The sequence below is a fragment of the Natator depressus genome, chromosome 4 (assembly GCF_965152275.1).
Source record: "Natator depressus isolate rNatDep1 chromosome 4, rNatDep2.hap1, whole genome shotgun sequence".
In the NCBI taxonomy this organism is placed as follows: Eukaryota; Metazoa; Chordata; order Testudines; family Cheloniidae; genus Natator; species Natator depressus.
In genome coordinates this window covers 46,113,238-46,134,174 of record NC_134237.1, presented here as the reverse complement: position 1 = coordinate 46,134,174, position 20,937 = coordinate 46,113,238, and positions in this window count along the sequence as shown.

The window sequence follows — 20,937 nt, the reverse complement described above, 5'->3', positions numbered from 1 at the left end:
ACAGTCATAACGCAGCACACTGATCAATGGCTCTTATACAATCTGTGACTACTTGCTTTATTCATAAAGCTAATGTTGGCCAGAATGCTGGCACTATATTCTGCTAATTTAGAAACCATAATATGATCTTCAACTTCTAATTGTTACTCTTGACTTAACATGGAAGATACCTCGGTTTAATTTTTCTCCCCATGGACAGTTTCTGTAACAATATAGCACTCCTGAGTGCAGTACTTCAAATAAACACTGGGAATGAGCCAGTGTTCTATGGCTATATTCAGCTCTCATTTGCATGTGTGACATTATATTGAGTTACTCAGGTAAAACTGAAGACAAAGAGTTACACCGTGTTTAATGTAGAACAACCGATAGGAGGGATATGACTCCTAATGTGGTGTTGAATCCACGTGTGAAATTCCTGCCTCATAAGCAATACAGATATTTCATCAACAAAGTGCTACAGGCCATGCCAACATCCTTGGCTTCCTACCACTGCTTCAGTTAAGAAACAAGTACTCTAGTATTCAATTTCTGTTTTCATTCTTTTCAGAATTCTAGAATTCTTCTTCTTTTAGACTATAGATTGCAAGTAGCCCATATGTTGATGACATAGTACACAATACTGAGTTGTTAAAAATGGCAAAAACTTTTCACAAAAGATTCAAAAAAGAATGGCAAGAATTTTTGGCAAACTTGGAAAAAATATTGTCCAGCTTCAATATTTAGTCATTGGGAGGCAGATCTTCTGCATTTTTATTGTGTTTTGTTTTACTATCGATTTATATTTGTTCCAGATACTGTGTATGTAAAGCTGCACAATATTTATGGGGGAATTGCAGAGATTGCTAAAGGAATAAAGACCTAAAGCACCTATAAGTCACCAGTTCAGTTTCAGGTCCGAGTTTGTAGTGACCAAAAATAATTTCATAGTTCTCATTCATGGCAGTTGAATTAGGCCAATGTATTTTTCATAATGTCTGTCAAACGAGTGTGTTGTTCCATCCATTTCCATTTAAACTGATGTCTAGACAAACAGCATTCTCACAACTGGCACACACTCTTTGGCAGTCTGAGCAGAAACCAAGGATTGATGTGACATGAAAAAAATCTACATTATAAGTGAATTGAGGCACATTGGTAATGCAACTGGATTGCATGGCTGCTGCTTGTGATGTATTTTTTCCTGTGGTAAGAGAACGGGTATCTTCAGTGATATGAATTCAGCATCTTTCACAAGCACTACTTTGATTCAAAAATTAAAGAAAAGAGATATTCAATGATAGTAACACTCAGGCAGGAGAGCCATTACTGCAGATATTTACTATGGCACTGTCTTGTTTTGCTTTTTATTATTTCTACAACTGAAATGTTTAGCCTACAATTTATGCCAACTGTTACTGAAAAATTAATGACATGAGACTTAAGTGTTTTCTTTCTAGTTATCTTAATGTACAGTAGAGCAATCCCAAAAAGAAACAAACACTGCATGATCTACAAAGAGCAAACAAAACACAGGATTAATGTAAATGGTAAAATAGTAGTAAAGCTTTATGGCATACAGAGTCATTGTTTAACTAACATCTTCATTTTATCAAAGCTGCTATTTCAGCTCTTAAAACTAATTGTTGATTTACATTTCCCACTGTAATTTTTTAACCAGCCCATGAAACTATGACAAATGTGACAGAATAGGCACGTTCTGTAAGTTGGAATGCTGTATGCCATTATGTATGATGGCACTGGAAAACTACAAAAAGTTTATAAGAAAAATGTCAAAGTCTATCTGTTCATCTCAGAGTGCTGGGCTGAGTAAAATATTGAGACGAGCGACTTAAACCAGATCAATAACCCAATCTTTCATTATCTCAATGGAAAATCTTTTGAAGAGCAACTAAGTTTCTTGCCCACACATAAGGGATAACAAATTAAGCCCTGAGTTTCATTTACACTAAGGTCCACTTTACAGGGCTAAATCTAATTTACATTCTCTTTCTCGCTCTTTTAAACTGGAAAGGAGCTGTAATGGTAATCAGGCCTTTAGGTCACAGCACATACCAAATTAAGCAACAACATCCCTTCCACCAGGGCAGGAAAGGAGTGTATTCCAAAATACAGAGATGTTAAACTAATTTGTCCAGAGAGCTTGAAAGTGTCACGTGATTGGGTATACCTCTCCAGAGAAGGTGAGGGGGAAGGAGGTTGAGGAATTCTGTGGGTTTAAATAGGGACTACAATAAGAACATAAAAAATTGATCTGAGCCAGTATGGCTCGTCTTATCTAGCCCAGTATCCTATATTCTGACAGGGGCTGGTGCCAGATATTTCAGAAGGAATGAACAGAACAGGGGAATTTATTGAGTGATCTATCCCTTTAGCCAGTGTCAGCTTCTGACAGTCAAATTTAGGGACACCCAGAGCATGGGGTAGCACCCCTGACCATCTTTGCTAATAGCTATTGATAGACCTGTCCTCCATGAACTTATCCAATTCTTTTTTTAACCCAGTTATACTTTGGGCCTTTACAACATCCTCTGACAATTAATTCTGCAGGTTGACTGTGTAGTGTGAAGAAGTACTTCCTTTTGTTTGTTTTAAACCTGCTGCCTGTTAATTTCACTGCATGACCCCTGGTTCTTCAGTTATGTGACGGGGCAAATAACACTTCCCAATACAATTTCTCCACAGCATTCATGATTTTATTGACCTCTATTATATCGCCCTTTAATCATCTCTTTCCCAACTGAACAGTCATAGAATCATAGAACTATAGGACTGGAAGAGACCTCAGTAGGTCATCTAATCCATCCCTCTGCACTGAATGCAGGACTAAGTAATAACTACTATATCATTAATGACAGGTGTTTGGAGTTTAAGAACAAGTTAGACAATGAAGGAGATTCCACAACCTCCCTAGACAATTTGTTCCCAAGCTTAACTAGCCTGACAGTTGGACATTAGAAAAAACTTCCTAACATAAACTGTCCTGGCTGCAATTTAAGCCCATTGCTTCTTTCCTGAGAGACTAAGGAGAACAATTTCCCCAGTCCCAGTCTTTTTCATCTCCTCATATGGACGCTGTTCCATACCTTTAATCATTTTTGTTGCCCTTCTCTCTACCTTTTCCAGTCCTAATGTATCGTTTTTTGAGATGGGGCAACTAGAACTGCACGCAGTAGTCAAGGTGTGGGTGTACCATGGATTTATATAGTGACAGTGTGATAATTACTGTATTATTATTTATCTGTATCCGAATGGTTCTTAACATTTGGTTAGCTTTTTTGACTGCCACTGCACACTGAGCAGATGTTTTCATGGAACTATCCATAATGATTCCACAATCTTTGAGTGGTAAGAGCTAATTTAGACCCCGCATCATTTTGAATATATGGTTTGGATGTTTTCCAATGTGCATAATTTTGCATTTATGAACATTGAATTTCAACTGCCATTTTGTTGCCCAGATTCCCAGTTTTGTGAGATCTCTGTAACTCTTTGCAGTCTCCTCTAGAGCTAACCATCTTGAGTAATTTTCTATCATCTGGAAACTTTGCCACCTTATTATTTACCCTTTTCCAGATCACTTAAGAATGTTGAACAGCACAGGTCTCAGTACAGATCATTGGAGGACACTGCTATTTACAGCTCTCCACTGAGAAAACCATTTATTCTTACTCTTTTTGTTTCCTATTTTATGAACAGTTACAGATCCTTCAGAGGATTTTCCCTCTTATCCCAGGACTGTCCACTTTGCTTAAGAGCCTTTGGGGAGGAATTTGTCAACGGCTTTTGAAATTCTAAGTATACTATATCCACTTCATCACCTTTGTCCACATGTTTGTTGACCCTTCCAAAGAATTCTAATAGATTGATGATGCATGATTTCCTTGTACCTAGGCCATGTTGACTCTTCACTAACATATCGTGTTCATCTATGTGTCCGATAATTTTTCTCTTTACTATAGTTTCAACCCATTTGCCTGGTACTGAAATTAGACTTACTGATCTGTAATTGCCAGAATTGCCTCTGGAGCCTTTTTAAAAAAATTGGTATCACATTAGCTGTCCTCCAGTCATGCAGTCCAGATGTTGATTTAAGACGTAGGTTACATACTACTGTGAGTAGTTCTACAATTTCATATCTGAGTTCCTTCAGAACTATTGGGTGAATATCATCTGGTCCTGGTGACTTATTACTGTTTAATTTATCCACAACCTCCTCTACTGACATCACAATCTGGGACAGTTCCTCAGATTTGTCATCTAAAAGGAATGGCTCAAGTATTCGAATCTCTCTCCTATCATCTGCAGTGAAGAATGATGCAAAGAATTAAAGTAACTTCTCTGCAATGGCCATTCCTTTCCTGAGTGCTCCATTAGCAACTTGATTGTCCAGTGGCCCCACTGTTTAGCAGTCTTCCTACTTCAGATGCTGTCAGTTTGTGTAAAAAGAAAAGGAGTACTTGTGGCACCTTAGAGACTAACAAATTTATTTGAGCATAAGCTTTTGTGAGCTACAGCTCACTTCATCAGATGCATTCAGTGGAAAATACAGTGGGGAGATTTATATACACAGAGAACATGAAACAATGGGTGTTACCATACACACTGTAACCAGAGTGATCACTTAAGGTGAGCTATTACCAGCAGGAGAGCCGGGGGGAGGGGCGGAGAAACCTTTTGTAGTGATAATTAAGGTGGGCCATTTCCAGCAGTTGACAAGAACGTCTGAGGAACAATGGGCGGGGCGGGGGGGGGGAGGGAATAAACACGGGGAAATAGTTTTACTTTGTGTAATGACCCATCCACTCCTCCCAGTCTCTATTCAAGCCTAAGTTAATTGTATCCAGTTTGCAAATTAATTCCAATTCAGCAGTCTCTCGTTGGAGTCTGTTTTGAAGTTTTTTTTGTTGAAGAATTGCCACTTTTAGGTCTGTAATCGAGTGACCAGAGAGACTGAAGTGTTCTCCAACTGGTTTTTGAATGTTTGTGTGTGTCTTTTGTTAGTTACTCTTCGCAATTTTTTGGGCCTGCCTAATTATGCTCCTTCCATGCACAAAAGTGTCCTTCTTAGTCATCTAGGTGTATCTGTTTGTTAGGACTTTTATATTTAAACACATTAAGAACAGTGTTATATCAATTAGGAAAAAAAATCATGTTAATGGAATGACCAAAAATAAAGACCGACTATGAATCAGTGATACCTGGGAATCTGTTACATAAATCTTCAAATTAATGTGACCAGCCCAAAATTATGCACATTGGTGAGGATATTCAAGAAATTTCAAATCCATATTGCATTCATCCTAGGGTCATTTGTACATCTCTGAAATGTTTTTGTTTTCTCTATTTTATCCACCTAATCCATCTCACATCAGCTTAGACTGAACTCTCAGGAGTAGAGACTGTGTTCTTCTTACTTGTCTGAACAGCACCTAGTACAGTGGGGTTCTGATCCTTGATTTGGGCCTATAGGTTCTAACATCATATTACTATGATCTAGTGGCTATGACACTGCAGTGGGAGACAGGAGATGTGGGTTCTGATCCTGCCATAGGCACCAACTTGCTGTTTGATCTTACGCAAGTCACTTCACATCTGGTATTCTGTCAGCCCTCCCCCGTCTTGATTATTTAGATTACAAACTCTTCCAGCAAGGAACTGTTAGGTATTAGTACAATGCCTACTGAAAAAGATCCCTGATCTTGGTTGGAGATGTTAGATAGTTTTATAATAAATAGTAAACCATTAATTATGTATGAGATGAAGGACTGCCCAGTAGTTAGGGCAGTTAGGTGACCCAGATTCAATTACCTGCTATTCTAGACTTCCTGTGTCATCTTGGGAAAGCCACTTAGGTAGTCCTGAAATTTTATCAGAAGCCCTAAATTTTACTTACGAGTCCAAGTCCCATTTTTCAAAAGTAACTTGGGGCCAGATTTTCAAAGGTATTTAGATGCATGTAGGTGCTTTGGGGGAAAAAATGTATCTAGGCACCTGAGAAAACCCTGCTAGATACCTATCTGCATATTAAGGTTCCTGAATACCTTTAAAAATCTGCCCCTGGTTTCCTAAGTCATTTAGGATAATATGTTCAAAAGTGCTTAACTTTCATTGAAAGTCAGTAGTACTAAGTCACTTTTGAAATGGTCCTTAGCCACAGACTTAGGCCTTGCAATGCTTAGTGAAGCAACACCTACATATCTTCATAAATCTGATCCTCTGGAGAGAATACTACTTTTCAAGATCATGACACTGTTCCGAGGATAAGCACATTTAAAATCTGTGAAATGCTCAGCTACGAAAGGTGGAGACATTTAAGTACTTAGACATTACATGCTATATATATTTCCCAGCCCTTCAATGTTCTAAATAAAAATGTGCTGATCCAGCAGAATGGTTCTGAATTGCACAAGAACACTAATCAGTTGTGTTTCCTAATTTGGGACTCATGTTTTCTTCCCGTATTCGCACAATGAATATGTTTCTACTGTGCAATTAAAAAAAAAAAACAAAAACTAAAGATGTGTTAAGTGTCCTGCCAATTGCCTGTTTTGACTAGATTTACCTTACTGTGATTTCAGCTGCACATTGACTGTGAAATGGGGTGGCCTTCTGCACCTCTGCCTCAAGGCACCCTTTATTAGCTGCACTAGCAGTCTAGAGATGCATTATGGCATGAGCTGTCCTTTTCTGTCTTAATTATGTTACTGGTTTATATACACTTTTCAACTCCCACCCCAGCTCATGTTTTACTGTAAAGGTGTACAATAGCATTACAACTTGTAATCTCATGAAATCACAAAATGTATGTAGGTTCAAAGGAATTATTTTTTTATCAGTTTATGATAATTTCACCATCCACACACAAACCAACTGAAACATATTTCTTTCCATAATAATAGAAATTTACTTGCAGGCAAAGTAAGACTTTATGGACACAAACCAGTGAATTAGATTTTTGAATTAGGCTTGTTACAAACGGAATAGTGAAAGAATAGTAAGAACATGTATTTGTTGATATAAGGATATTTACTTTACAATTTTGAAAATTTGTGTTTTAGCAGTTTATAAAGCTTTAACTTTTTGAATTGCAATGTATCCCACAACCAAAAATTAACATGGATAAAAAATAAAAAAATGCTTCAAATAATTGATCTCTCACAATTATAAAACAATCATACAACTAGGGTTAATTTTTGTCATGACTGGTTGACATTTAACAGTTTAGTAGTTAAGTTGTAAAATTTACTAACAGATGGCAACTCTCTGCATCTAAGAACTATTATTTTGTGAGAGTGGACTGGCAGTCAGGACCCATTGGTTCTAGCCCCTATTCGGCCATTGACTCACCATGTTGCATATTGCAATTCACTTGATACCAACGTGCTAGGTAAGATGGAGAGATAGCAAAATAAACTATTTTAAGAAAGCGTTGAGAGGCTTAAATAACTGATGTTATGATATGCTTTGATATCCACAGATGAAAAGTGCTATATCATTTAGTTCAAAGTACTCTATTGTTTTTGTATTCTAAGAGTTTTCAATGGAATTTGACACTTTATGTGAGAATTTCTCAGTCTTTTCATTTTCAAGCATTGGCAATTAGATAATTCTTTCAGAGCTGTTTGTTTTTGGAAGTGGAGAATTATTTAGTAAACAGTTTAGATTTCAGTTTTTTTGTTAGTGGGGTTTTTCTATAATTATTATAGTTGGGAAGAGAGGAGTCAATAGGACATTAACAGAATGTACAAAAATAAACAAAACTTTAAATTCTATGAATAATGTAAGAAGAGTGATAATTCTATTCTGCTAGGAAATACTATAGCAGTGCTTTCTTAGTAGATTTATGACTGACATTTGTTTGTCCTTTGGAAATTTCCTTTAATTGGCTACTGCCTTGCAGGAAGTAATTCTTCAGATACTCAGCCAGATGTTTCCTTGTAAACTCCAGAGTATCTAGAAGTTAGTCCAACAGGTGCAAAACTACTGCAGTGAAATGGCCATTTGTCTGTCTATTTTATTATATTGCTGCTAGAGTTCCCCCCTCCCCCAACACAGTATTATCAAAGCACCATCAAAAAGTAAATACTGTATTTCAGTGTTCCTAGGTCAAAGCATTCAAGTCTATTTATGTAAGAAGAGCATTAGCTGTTACTCATATAAGCCTCAGTCCTGCAATATAAATTGCCCCATTGACATCAGTTTGTAGGATTGGGACCACAGATTAGGCTTCTTGACTTTAAGTTTAGCTATTTATTATTCTAATAGTTTTTTCATAAAACACTGAAATTAGATCATTAGAAATATGGACTTTTATACTGTCATTTAAGCATAAACAAACCACAGTAGAGAATCATAGAAGTGTAGGACTGGAAAGGACCTCAAGAGGCCTTCTAGTCCAGTCCCCTGCACTGAAGGCAGGACTAAATGTTGTCTAGACCAGTGGTTCTCAAAGCCGGTCCACTGCTTGTTCAGGGAAAGCCCCTGCCGCGCTGCACCGGTTTGTTTACCTGCCACATCCGCAGGTTCGGCCGATTGCGGCTCCCATTGGCCGCGGTTCACCGTTCCAGGCCAATGGGGGCTGCAGGAAGTGGTGCCAGCCAAGGGATGTACTGGTCACCCTTCCTGCAGCTCCCATTGGCTTGGAGCGGTGAACTGCGGCCAGTGGGAGCCGCGATCGGCCGAACCTGTGGACGCGGCAGATAAACAAACCGGTCTGGCACGCCAGGGGCTTTCCCTAAACAAGCGGTGGACCGGCTTTGAGAACCACTGGTCTAGACCATCTCTGACAGGTGTTTGTCTAACCTACTCTTAAAAATCTCCAATGATGGAGATTCCACAACCTCCCTTGGCAGTTTGTTCAAGTGCTTAACTACCCTGACAGTTAGGAAGTTTTTCCTGATGTCCAACCTAAACTGCACTTGCTGAAATTTAAGTCCATTGCTTCTTGTCCTATCTTCAGAGGGTAAGGAGAACAATTTTTATCCCTCCTGCTTGCAACTACATTTTACGTACTTGAAAACATATGTCCCCTCCCTCAATGTTCTCTTCTCCAGACTAAAAAAAAAAAATCCAATTTTTTTCGAATCTTCCCTCATAGGTCATTTTCTAGACCTTTAATAGTGCAACTGATTGTTCCTTCTTAAACAGAGTAATTGGCATTTGTCCTTATTGAATTTCATCCTTCACACCATTTCTCCAGTTTGTCCAGATCATTCCAGCTTGGCTTGAACCACTGATACTCTGGGATCAGTTTTCCAACCAACCAGTAATGCACCCACCTTATAACAGCTCCATCTAGGTTTTATTTAACTTAATTTATGAGAAGATCATAGGAGACAGTGTCAAAAGCCTTACTAAAGTCAAGATATACCACACCTTACACTCCCCCGCCCCCCATCCACAAGGCTTGTTACTCTGGCAAAGAAAACTATTAGGTTGATTTGACATGATTTGTTCTCGACAAATCAATACTGATGGTTACTTATCACCTTATCTTGTAGGTGTATGCAGAATGATTGCTTAATTATGTACTTTATTATCTTTCCAGGTAAAGCTGACTGGTCTGTAATTCCCCAGGTTGCCCTTATTCCCCTTTTTATAGTTTGGCACTGTATTTGCCATTTTCCAGTCCTCTGGAATCTCTCCCATCTTCCATCACTTTTCAAAGATAATAGCTAATGGCTCAGATATCTCCTCAGTTGGTGCCTGGAGTAGTCGAGGATGTATTTCATCAGGCACTGGTGATGTGACATCTAACTTGTCTAAGTAATTTTGAACTTGTTCTTGCACTATTTTAGCCTTGGATTCTACATCATTTTCACTGGTATTCACAAAGGTAGATGTCCAATTGCTACTACAATTTTTGATGAAAGCTGAAACAAGAGAGTAATTTACCACTTCTGCCATTTCCACATCTTTTGTTGTCTCTCCCCCCCCCCCAACCCCCCGCCATTGGGTAATGCACCTATCCTGACCTTGGTCTTTCTCTTGCTTATAATGTATTTGTACAATGTTTTCTTGTTATCCTTTGTCTCTAGCTAATTTAATTTTGCGCCTTGACCTTTCTAACTTTCTAATAATTATATCCAGACAACAATTTAGTGAACTGTATCAAATCAATGCATACCACACTTAAAAAGACACACTTTATAACTTATTTATAATTTATTTCTAAAGTTGCTACAAGCTTATTAGATATACAATAGGCTGACTCACTTGGTATAACATAGGCAAAAACAAATAGACCTTTGGTTGAAAAGATTTATTTTCAACATGCATTGCAACAAAACGAATATTTGGATAGAATACCTGAAGTGGAAAATTTTCTTTTTGCAAAGAGATTAATCGTTTGAAGGAATAATGCCTTCACCCAACATATACTTCATTTATGTAGCTAATCACAATGTTCATTAATAAGGTGCATGTTTAAAGCCACAGCCTATCTTTGTGACAGTTTATGCAATTTATGGAACAGTCTGCCTTCTGATTTTTATTTTTAAACAATGAAAATGCTATAAATGTTTAGAGTTTCATTTTCTAAAGCAGGGTTTATACATTAACGGTTATTTAAACTATTGGGGGGGAGGAGGGGAGTTTTTAACACAGCCTTCCTTTGTCTTCATGTATCTGGGGAGGGGATTTAGATTAATCTGAGTAAAATAGAACTTTTCGAATATATATTGATTTTCTTCCTTTATAATGCTCCCATAAATCATAATCATCATGTGTCAGGCCTATGTACCCTTGATTCTGCTGGCTGTAATCTAATCTTATAACTCAAGCTCTCCAGGAAAAAAAAAAAAACATTTTTCTTATTTCTTTTCTTCTTACGCATTTTGCACTGCTTCCTCCATTTTATTTTTTATTTGCCTACAATATTTTTAGCTGTACTCAGGATAACATCTCAAGGTCAAACTGAACTGATAAATAGCAGGATTTGTATGAACTTTGGAATGCCAACATTTATGGCTAGAAGGCGCTTTTTTTTTTTTAAAATAAAAAACTTGCTGGAAAAGTTTTCCAAAATGACTAGGATGCTTGCTTTGTTTTGATTTGTTTGTTTGCTTTTTTAAATAAAGCACATTAGGTCTTTGAATCACTTGGACTGTATAAGCCAATTAATTCATATGCACTTCAGACCATAGTTGCACAAATATCTAATTTCCTGAGGCTTCAACTGAAACCTGACCTTGCATTATTCAATGTTTGATTGAGCTGAGAGATTTAACAAATTGTAATTTTAGTTCTTTTACACTGATTGGGAAGTAACCCTGTTTCTGAATACAATATTCACATTCCTCTTTGTAGTACAGATAAAAACAAAATGGCAGGCCCTCTGATATAGACTAACTACAAATTATGGGGTAGATTGTAAGATTAAAAGCTTTCCTGGTCCCTGGTTTCCCACTCTCCCTGTGGGCGCAGTTTGTGCCATCCCTACATCAGATGTAGCTTTCTGCCCCTTTTGCACTGGTTCACCTCTGCTGGCTGGCATGCTAAAGTTGCAGAAAAGGCTACTCCTATTCCTAGCCCCACCTAACATACACCCTGTACATCTGTGGGGGAGCTGGACTGGCCTCCTGCTTCTCGCATCACTCTATGGAAGGCTACCCTCACACACTGCAACCTAAAATTTGCCTTACCCCCTGTGGGCAAGCGCATTGGACAAATAACTTAGCGCTTGGATAGCACACCTCATATTCACTGATCTGGTTATACTGTCTGAAGAATCTGAACAGTAGCAATAAGCCTTTGCTTCTGCAATCTAAATACATCTCAGCAGTTTGACACCTTTCATCTCACAAAACTTTGAATTCTATAACGGAAATATCATGACATTATTCCAAAGTATTCACTAGCTGATCTGAATTCAATAGGCAGAAGCCGAAGACAGCACCCCTATGGGAATTTGAACGGAGAAAGAGCTTTTTAATTTATGCCCAGACTAAAGCATGATTTGCTGGCAAGTCAAATTGACCAAAACACTCAGGGTTTTATTTTATTCTGCAGAAGAGCTGTTCGATGGAGCATTACTTTTTAATTTTATTGTGGTGTAATCAAAGATCTGAAATGATAGCATATTTTCAACCAGTTGACTTCTAATGTAGGGTATAAGTACATAAGAATGGACAAATTAGATCAGACCAGTGATCCATCAAGCCCAGTATCCTGTGTTCCTACAGTGACCAATGCCAGATGTTTCAGAGGGAATAAACAGACCAGGGCAATTGTCCTGTGATCCATCCCCTGGCATCCTGTCCCAGCATCTGGCAGTTAGAGGCTTAGGGATGCCCAAAGCATAGGGGTGCATCCCTGACCATCCTGGCCAGTAGACATTGATGAACCTATCCTGCGTTAACTTACCTAATTCTCTAATGAATTCTATTATACTTTTGCCTTCACAACACCACTGGCAATGTTGAGTTCCACAGGTTGACTCAGTTTTGTTTGTTTTAAAATCTGCTGCCCATTAGTTTCACTGGGTGACATCTGGTTCTTCAGTTATGTGAAGGGGCAATAACGCTTCCATATACGCTTTACCCACACCATTCATGAATTGTAGACCTCTATCATTGGCCCCCTTAGTCATCTCTTTTCCAAACTTAACAGTCCCAATCTTTCTAATTTCTCCTCATATAGAAATGGGTCTATCTCCTTAATCATTATTGCTGCCCTTCTCTCTACCTTTTCCAATTCTAATGCATCTTTGAGATGGGGAAAAACCAGTTTCACACAGTAGTGAAGTTGTAGGTGTGCCATGGATTTATATAGTGGCATGATATGTATTGTCCTATTAGCTATCACTTTCCAAATGGTTCCTAACACTGTTAGCTTTCTTGACTGCCACTTCACATTGAGTAGATGTGTCTACAGAACTATCCACAATGACTCCAAGATCCCTTTTCTAATTTAGAGCCTATCATTCTGTATGTATAGATGGGATTATGTTTTCCAATATACATTACTTTGCACTTATCAGCATTGAATTTCATCTGCCATTTTGTTGCCCAGTCACCCAGTTTTAGGAGTTGCTGTTGTAATTCTTTGCAGTCTGCTTTCAATTTAACTATTGTAAATAATTTTGTATCATCTGCAAAATTTCCCCCCTCACTATTTTCTCATTTTTCCAGATAATCTATGAATATGTTGAACAGCACAGATCCCTGGGGGCCCCTGCTATTTATCCCTCTCCATTCTGAGAACTGATAATTTATTCCTGACATTTGTTCCTTGTCTTTTAACCAGTTACTGGTCCACGAGGGGACCTTCCTTCTATATTCCGTGACTGTCTATTTTTGCTTAAGAGCCTTCGGGGTAGGACCTTGTCAAAAGCTTTCTGAAAGTCCAACTACATTATGTCCACTGCATCATCCTTATTCACCTGTTTGTTGACCTGCTCAAAGAATTCTAATAGGTTGGTGATGCATGATTTCCCTTTTAGAAAAGCCACATGGACTCTTCACCAAAAAATCATGTTCCTCTATGTGTCTAATAATTCTCAGTTTCAACTAATTTGCCTGGTACTGAAGTTAGGATTAACAACCTGTAATTGGCAGGATCATCTTTGGAGCCTTTAAAAACAAACAAACAAAAAAACGGCATTACATTTGCTGTCCTCCAGTCTTCCAGAACAGAGGCTGATTTAAGTGTTAGGATACATACCAGAATTAGAAGTTCTGCAATTTCATTTTTGAGTTTCTTCAGAACACTTGGGTGAAAACTATCTGGCCTTGGTGACTGTTTAATTTAGCAATTTGTCCCCAAACCTCCACTATTGACAGCTCAATCTGGGACAGTTCCTCAGATTTGTCAGCCAAAAAGTATGGTTCAGCTGTGGGAATCTCCCTCACATCTTCTACAGTGAAGAGGGATATGTCTCTCTCTCTCTCCTGATATCCCCCTTCCAATTATTAAAATGAAGGAGAAAAAGGAAGGAAATGTTTAGGGAGAAGAGAGAGGAATAAAAGTAGGAGAAGTCAAGAGTGTAAAGGGGTGGGGGTGGGGAATGTCCCCTCTATTCTTTCCCTACTTCCTCTATTCTTCTTATGCTCATCTCCTCTCCCCCCCCCCAGATCTACTTCTCTAGACATATGGGGTATGTCACTCCATATAGCCTTTCTCCTGCTAATAATCCTGTCTCCTTTACCCTACCTCTTTTTAGTGTGTATGGTTGCCCTGGGCTTTTATGGATGATCTGCTCCTCAGTACTAGTTGCTTTCCTCCTAGTCTGTTGGAGACCAGAGGGGGTCTTTTCTCCTCACCTCCCAAATGTGAGACAAGGGTAGCCACCAATGACCGTCAGTTTCATAGCTGTCAAGATTTGTGCAGTTCCATGTGTTGCAATTCATGCAAGTTATTTAATGAGCCAGTTTTCATACTTACAAGTTATTTTCATGCCGCTTTAGACTTCAGTTTATCATCAATCCATCCTACCCCAAGCAGTGGCAAGCAATAAGTTTATGCATCTCCATGGCTTAACAGCTATGTGAAAGGCACAAGTAGGTGAGATGGTATCCAGGAAGGGGATGCTAGAGGGTACCTGGGAGTTCTGGGATAGCTGCGTAGGTGCTGCCTAGAAGGGGATATGATTTCTCAGATTCCTCCAGAGGGCAGGGTATGAGCATCAGGGGGTCTCTGATGAACAGGGAGTCCAAGGTCTCTGAAGAAATAACTTGGGGCAGGGGGCTAATTAGGAAGCAAGGCCCCTGAGAGTCTGAGGTTTGGCTGGTGCATGGAGTTTGGGGTCTCTCTGGAGACAGCAGGTATTACTAAGGGGAATGGGTTATTGAGTGCTCTTGCTGCCACCTCACTGCCTCTCATCTTGCTGTTGCTCCTCCCCTTCTCGGTTTCAGCAGGAAGAGCATCTAGAGGAGAGGCAGAAAGGTGGCCTGAAGTCAGTCAGCACAGGGGCATCTAGAATATCAGAAGAAACTGCAGTTCTTGCCACAGTCCAGCTAGATGTGTGATAATCTTGCTGGGCTGCAGGAATGACAGGGCTTTCATATGCTTGACTGTCATGAGATACATGATTGGGCAACTCTAGGGTTGCCCAATGTCCTCTCTGAACACTAATGCTCCAAGCTGCTGTCAATCAGAGCTCAGTGACAGTCTGTCCTTTTGAGCTCGGATGGGATGCAGTTCTTCAGGAGGTGGATGATTGCGGGATTTCCCCTACACTAGGGTTTCCCCAGAAACCTCTAAGCAGGATTTGAAAGCCAGTCACCAATGTATTTAGCAGTCCTGACTTTGTCCTAATGGATTTTTCTCTTGTAAATTCTATATTTGGCATGTGCAAGTGATAGAAGTTATTATGTTTGAAATTGTGTGTGCAAATGGATTATATTCATAAATTGTTGGGCTGATGCCCCTCTGGAAATATTAAAAATACATCTCACCATCTAGTTTCTCTCACCAAGCTGATATTTTCAACCTGAACATATTTAATTGCCCCAAAAGTCTTTAGCTACCAGTGATATAGACTTGGGCCTTTAATAATTTTAATCTTCTCTAAAACAGCCCTTCCAGCAGCATAGTGCCCCCTACCACTCAGATGAAACAGAAACACCCACTGACTAACCAAAACACTTTTCAGCTCCTAAGTAGTCTCCTATCCAAGTACTGAGCCAGCCTAATATTTACTCTATAAGCGCATTATAGAAGCTATTTTAAGATCCCTTTAAAAGCTCACTCTTCACCACCCCTATGCAAACATCACAAATGTCAGTACATATGCAAATACCTAGGGTTAACAGTGACTATCAGTCTTCAGTAAGAATAGTGTAATTCCAAGGGTTCTAAAAATTAGTCGCTTAAAAACTACATTTGTTGACCATACCTCATTAACATAACATTTTCAATTGCAGCAGGAGCATTATTTTGCACTATTCAGTACAAACCAAAACTGTTTTGACACAAATTTGTGTCAATGAGCTCTGGAAGAAGTCTTGATTTTGGTTTGAACAATGATAGCTGTGATGTGGGATTTTAAAATTGAAGATAGAGTACTTAAATATAGACATGATCCTTAAAAATTCCATGACAGATGCCAAACACATTTTTCCTCAAAAAAGCTTTACAAAGCAACAAGTCATTAACTTTCAATACAGTATAGAAGGTGAATCCCAAGTTGGCACGACTATACTAAGAATGCATTAAATTTATACATTTCCCATATCTTGATGCAATCTTAGGTAGGGCCTGAGCTGTAATACCTAATACAGTTTATTGAAAGATAACTGTGAGCTTTATTACTTTGACCTTTAAATATTTTGTGTTTTGTGGCTGTATATTTCACCCCTACCCAACAGGTTAGTGAGGCTTTAACCTGGAGAAGGAGTGGAATGGACGCAGTCAATCAAAATACAGTAAAAAAGAAACTGAGCATGCATACTATAATTCACAGGGTATATGACATTAAAATTTTGACAACTCATTCTCATGACAAAGATTGTAACAAGAAGTGAAAATGGCAAAACATCAATCTCCTTTGATGACAAAGACTACAACTAGAAGGAGAAAAATATGTATTTAACCCCTCTTTGGGGGCTTCTTCCATTTAGGGGTGGAGAAAGTACATCCATATTTCCAGGTAAATTCCTTACAAAAAATACAGGACTCAGACAAGGGACAAATGGTTTGTGGGACATGAATCTCATACGAAGCATAAGGATTCCAATGAATCTTCCAATATTTTTTATTTTTTTGGATTTCCCCATTAATTGGGGAAATACTAATGCAATAATGATATTTAGGACTTATATTGTCTTTTCCATCTAGAGATCTCATTGTTTACAAAGATGGATAGCTATTATTCCTATTTTAGAAAATGAATACCTGAGAAAGAATTAAAGTGACTTGTCCAAGATCACGCAAAGCCAGTGGTAGTGCCGGTAACAGAGCCCTGGTCTCCTAACTCTAAATTTGATATTCGACCCATGGTCCCAACATTTTCTGTCTCTACTGTGATTAAGTAGTTTATAACATTACCAAGTTTTAAACATTTGGGCTAAAATTTTCCATGCTGCATGTCTGTTTTATGTAACATTTTGGGGGGGAAGTGTCAGCTAAAATAATTTAATCATTTCCAAGATTAAGACTAGAGGAAAACGTTATTTTGCCCATATGAAAAAAATCTTTAATTGTTTCACTGAGAAGTTCTAGTGCCCCGCATGTCTGGGGGCCGGGATTTGAAGTTCAGTCGATGTTTGCTGTCCTTGCAAAAATCTGCCCAAATTTGGCAAAGTTATAAGCCTTTTGAAACATTTGAGTTTGCACATGCTCAGTAGAGACATGTTAGAGTTTGTAAGGAGAAGTTCTCCTGAAGAGCTCATCTTCACTGAGCATGCTCCAGCCCTTCGCAACTTCTACAGGTTACCTCCAAGATCCTACGCATGACAGGTGTGAGCATGCCATAGTCTGGGCCTGCAGGGACTGAACAGAACTTTCCTTGCAATTGCTGTTCCTGACTGTTGTGTTTGGCATACAGCAGTGTAACTGACAGCTGGTGCCCAGGCAATTTGGAGGTGAAGGAGCTAGTCACACTGGAATTCAAAGGGTTGAGGAATGGAGTGGGGGGGGAGGAGATTACAGGAATTAGAGGGTGAAGGAAAGCAGAAAGAGGCGGGGCGGGGGCGACAGGAGCTGGTGGATGCAGTAGGTAGGAGCAAATGAGTCTGGGAAGGCATACAGGTGCAGAGGACAACAATAACTAGGGCAGATAGGAGCAGAAGGGGAGGGGAAGAGGAAGGAAGGTGCAGTAGTTAGGGCACCAGCCTGAGACCCAGGGAGCCAGATTCGAGTCCCTACTCTACAACAAACCTCCTCTGTAATGTTGGACAAGTCACTTTGCCTCTCTGTGCCTCAGTTGTCCATCAGTAATAGACAGACTATAGCACTTCCCTACCTCACAGGGGTGTTGAGAGGAGAAATGAATTAATGATTGAGAGACCCTCAGTAATAACGAACATCTAGGAATTTCACTTAGTTAGATAGAGGGGGGCAGAAGCCAAGAGATGCGGGAGGTTTGGAAAGGGGAAGGTTACAGGCTACAGACAGGATATCAGATTTATCTATAACCACTAGAGAACACTGCCCTACAGAACCTGGAATTGAGCCCAGAGTCCACAGTCTCTATATTCCACTGTGGTCAGAAATGGCTGTGAAACCCATTAGTAAAAGGTGTCCTAGCTAGCAGAGTAGATAACATCCTACTACTGCTACAAGTTACTTCATTAGATTGAGTGGTAGTTGTCTGTGCTGTAATCTTAAATTCAAAATCCTGCTGATCACCCAACCTGGAGGCCAATATGGTTCCACATGACAGAATCAGTTTGTTCCACTTTTTTAAGCATAAGAAGTTACATTAAAAGAACATTATGTTTGAAAAGGTGAAAAATGGTATGTGATCATGTAATTAAAGACTGTATCCTAATGCATATGCAGGAGAGGGCTGACTTTCGGTTGTGCAGGCAACCTTAATTCTGGCATTTCCTAACTTAAGTGCTAGACTTTTCAACCTAATAATTGTGTAACAAAGTTTTTACATTTTTTTTAAAAAAAGCTAATAATGTGTATGTATATACACACATACAAAACCCTCCCTTTGGAAAATATAAATTTATGAAAGCTTATGTAGGGGGTAAGTGAGGAGGAGATTTGGTCTGTCTTGACACATACTTATTTTGCAATGAGAATACTTAAAGCTTAAAATCCATCAATCATTTGACCCAAAAATGTAATGTTGAAGCGATGCTCTTATGATAGTAGGCCAGTTAAGTTTCCCACTGGCAATATATACTGTATTCTAGATCTGCTCATTATACACACACAGGCTGCTCTGTGAATGAGACCTTCATTTTTTCCTGCAGATTAGCACCTGCAATCCTAGTCAAAACTCTGACCCCTGGCATGCTTCCTCCTCCCCAATTGCCTATGGGTAGTGATGGAAGCTTTTAAGTGACAATCATCCAGCACATACTGCCTGGTAACTCCTGCTGTTGCTAATTCTTCCTTTTACTGCAGCTGCATAGGTAAGTGCAGTTTAGAAGCAGTGGTAATTCTGCTTTTGTGGCACCTGGGTTACTGCCTCACTAAAGAATATAAATGACAAAGATCAGGATACAATACATCTACCATCATCCCAATTCTGCCTGTCATTCACAGCTGTTTACTGAACATGTCACACTTTGTCAGTGTCATGAATGATCTATGTATCCCAGACTGTGTAGTGCTTATCTCAGAAAAAAGAGCTCCAAGGAAGCAGAGGCTAATCAGGGGTCTACCCTTCATGCCACAACCAAAGAACTGAAAGACATTCAGAAGTGATCTTCATCAGTTAATTCAGTGAAGGCTCAATCTTTGTCCCATTGAGATCAACAGGATTTTTGCTATTATTTTGATAGGAGAAGGATCTACCCTTCAGGGGTAGATAAAGAGGGCTAAAGCCTCACCTAAAGTTTTGACTTAGAGCTATTCCTGAGCAGAAATTGAACAATAGCACTTTTAAGAACAGGAATGGGTTGGTCATTCTTAGACCACTGAGTTTAGAGTTGTGTTTGGCCTCTGTGTTCCAAAAGTTCCTAATTCAGATCGGTGAAAACTAGGAGTAATGAGATGAAATTAATAAATGGAAGTATGACATTGTTTCAAATTAATATTATCCCCCCCTCCTTTTTACCTCTTAGAAAGGAAAGGACTTAAGGGAACTCTGTGGAATTCCTGGAGAGGGAGGGTGCAAAAATCCAGTTCTTACTCCTTTATGACACTGGGCCAGTCTCATTTAATGTTATAGTCTCTCCCAGCCTGGAAAAAAAAAAAAAGAAATAGATAGGTGAATGCATGTGATAAGGTATGAATAATGTGTACTTAACTAGCCTCCTTTCCTGGTCTTTAAATTGCTGTCTTTTTAACACTTTCCTAGAGCAGAGAGGAAAGTGTCCTTTTACTTTTCCCTGTCTGAAGATTTGGAGGATGATTAAGCAGTGCAGCATGGCTGCAGTTCAGCTCAAATTGGGATGTGAGACTATTGTCTTCCCATGAAAAAGGGGTGGGGGGACAAAGAGCTCTTAGGCCATTTTTCATTGTTTTGTCTCACCATTGTCACATATAGATGTGAATGCTAGTTTACCAGGTGAGGAAACATCACATCTTTATTATACTTATTCCTGCTGCACTTGGCAGAGATGTCTCTATCTGCTGAGGATGTTACAGATACAAGACAGGCTGCACTCTAGAGAACCTGGACTGGTTCAGGGACAACCTCACTAGGACTCAGTACCAAAAAGGGCTGCCAGTCACTGCTGTAGGAAAGTTCTCTGTGGCAAGGCTGGCTCTGTTGTGGATCTGTTAGGAGGGTGGTTGCTGCGAAGATAAGTGCTGGCACCTGGTCCTAGAGCTTAAGGCCAGCAGGGACCACAAGATAGTCAGTCTGACCACCTGTATACCACCCCCCCCCCGCCCGCCAGAACTTGCACACTAAATCATAGACATAAGACCAAAATATTACAGCCTACAGGAGACTAGATTATAATGTGCCACAGGCAGAAAATAGGAGGGACCAAGGTGCACCAGTGAGACCTAATGACTGGGAAATAATTAAGTGAGATTACTCAGGTAATTCTGGCAAGTTACCTGTACCCACATGCTGCAGAGGAAAGCAACCCCCCTATATACACACACACACACACACACAAAATCACTGCCAACCTGACCTAGGGGAAAATTCCTTCCTGACCCTACATATTGCAGCGACCAGTTAGACCCTGATCATGGAAGCAAGGAACAGACAGGCAAACTCCAAGAGAGAAAGCTTGGTGCCAGCTCAGAGCCTGGGTCCACTTGACCCAATGTCCCACCTACAGCCATGGCGATCCCTGGTTCTTCAGAGGAAGGAGATAAATTCTCCCAGAATACAATGTGTGTGTGTGTATGTGGGGG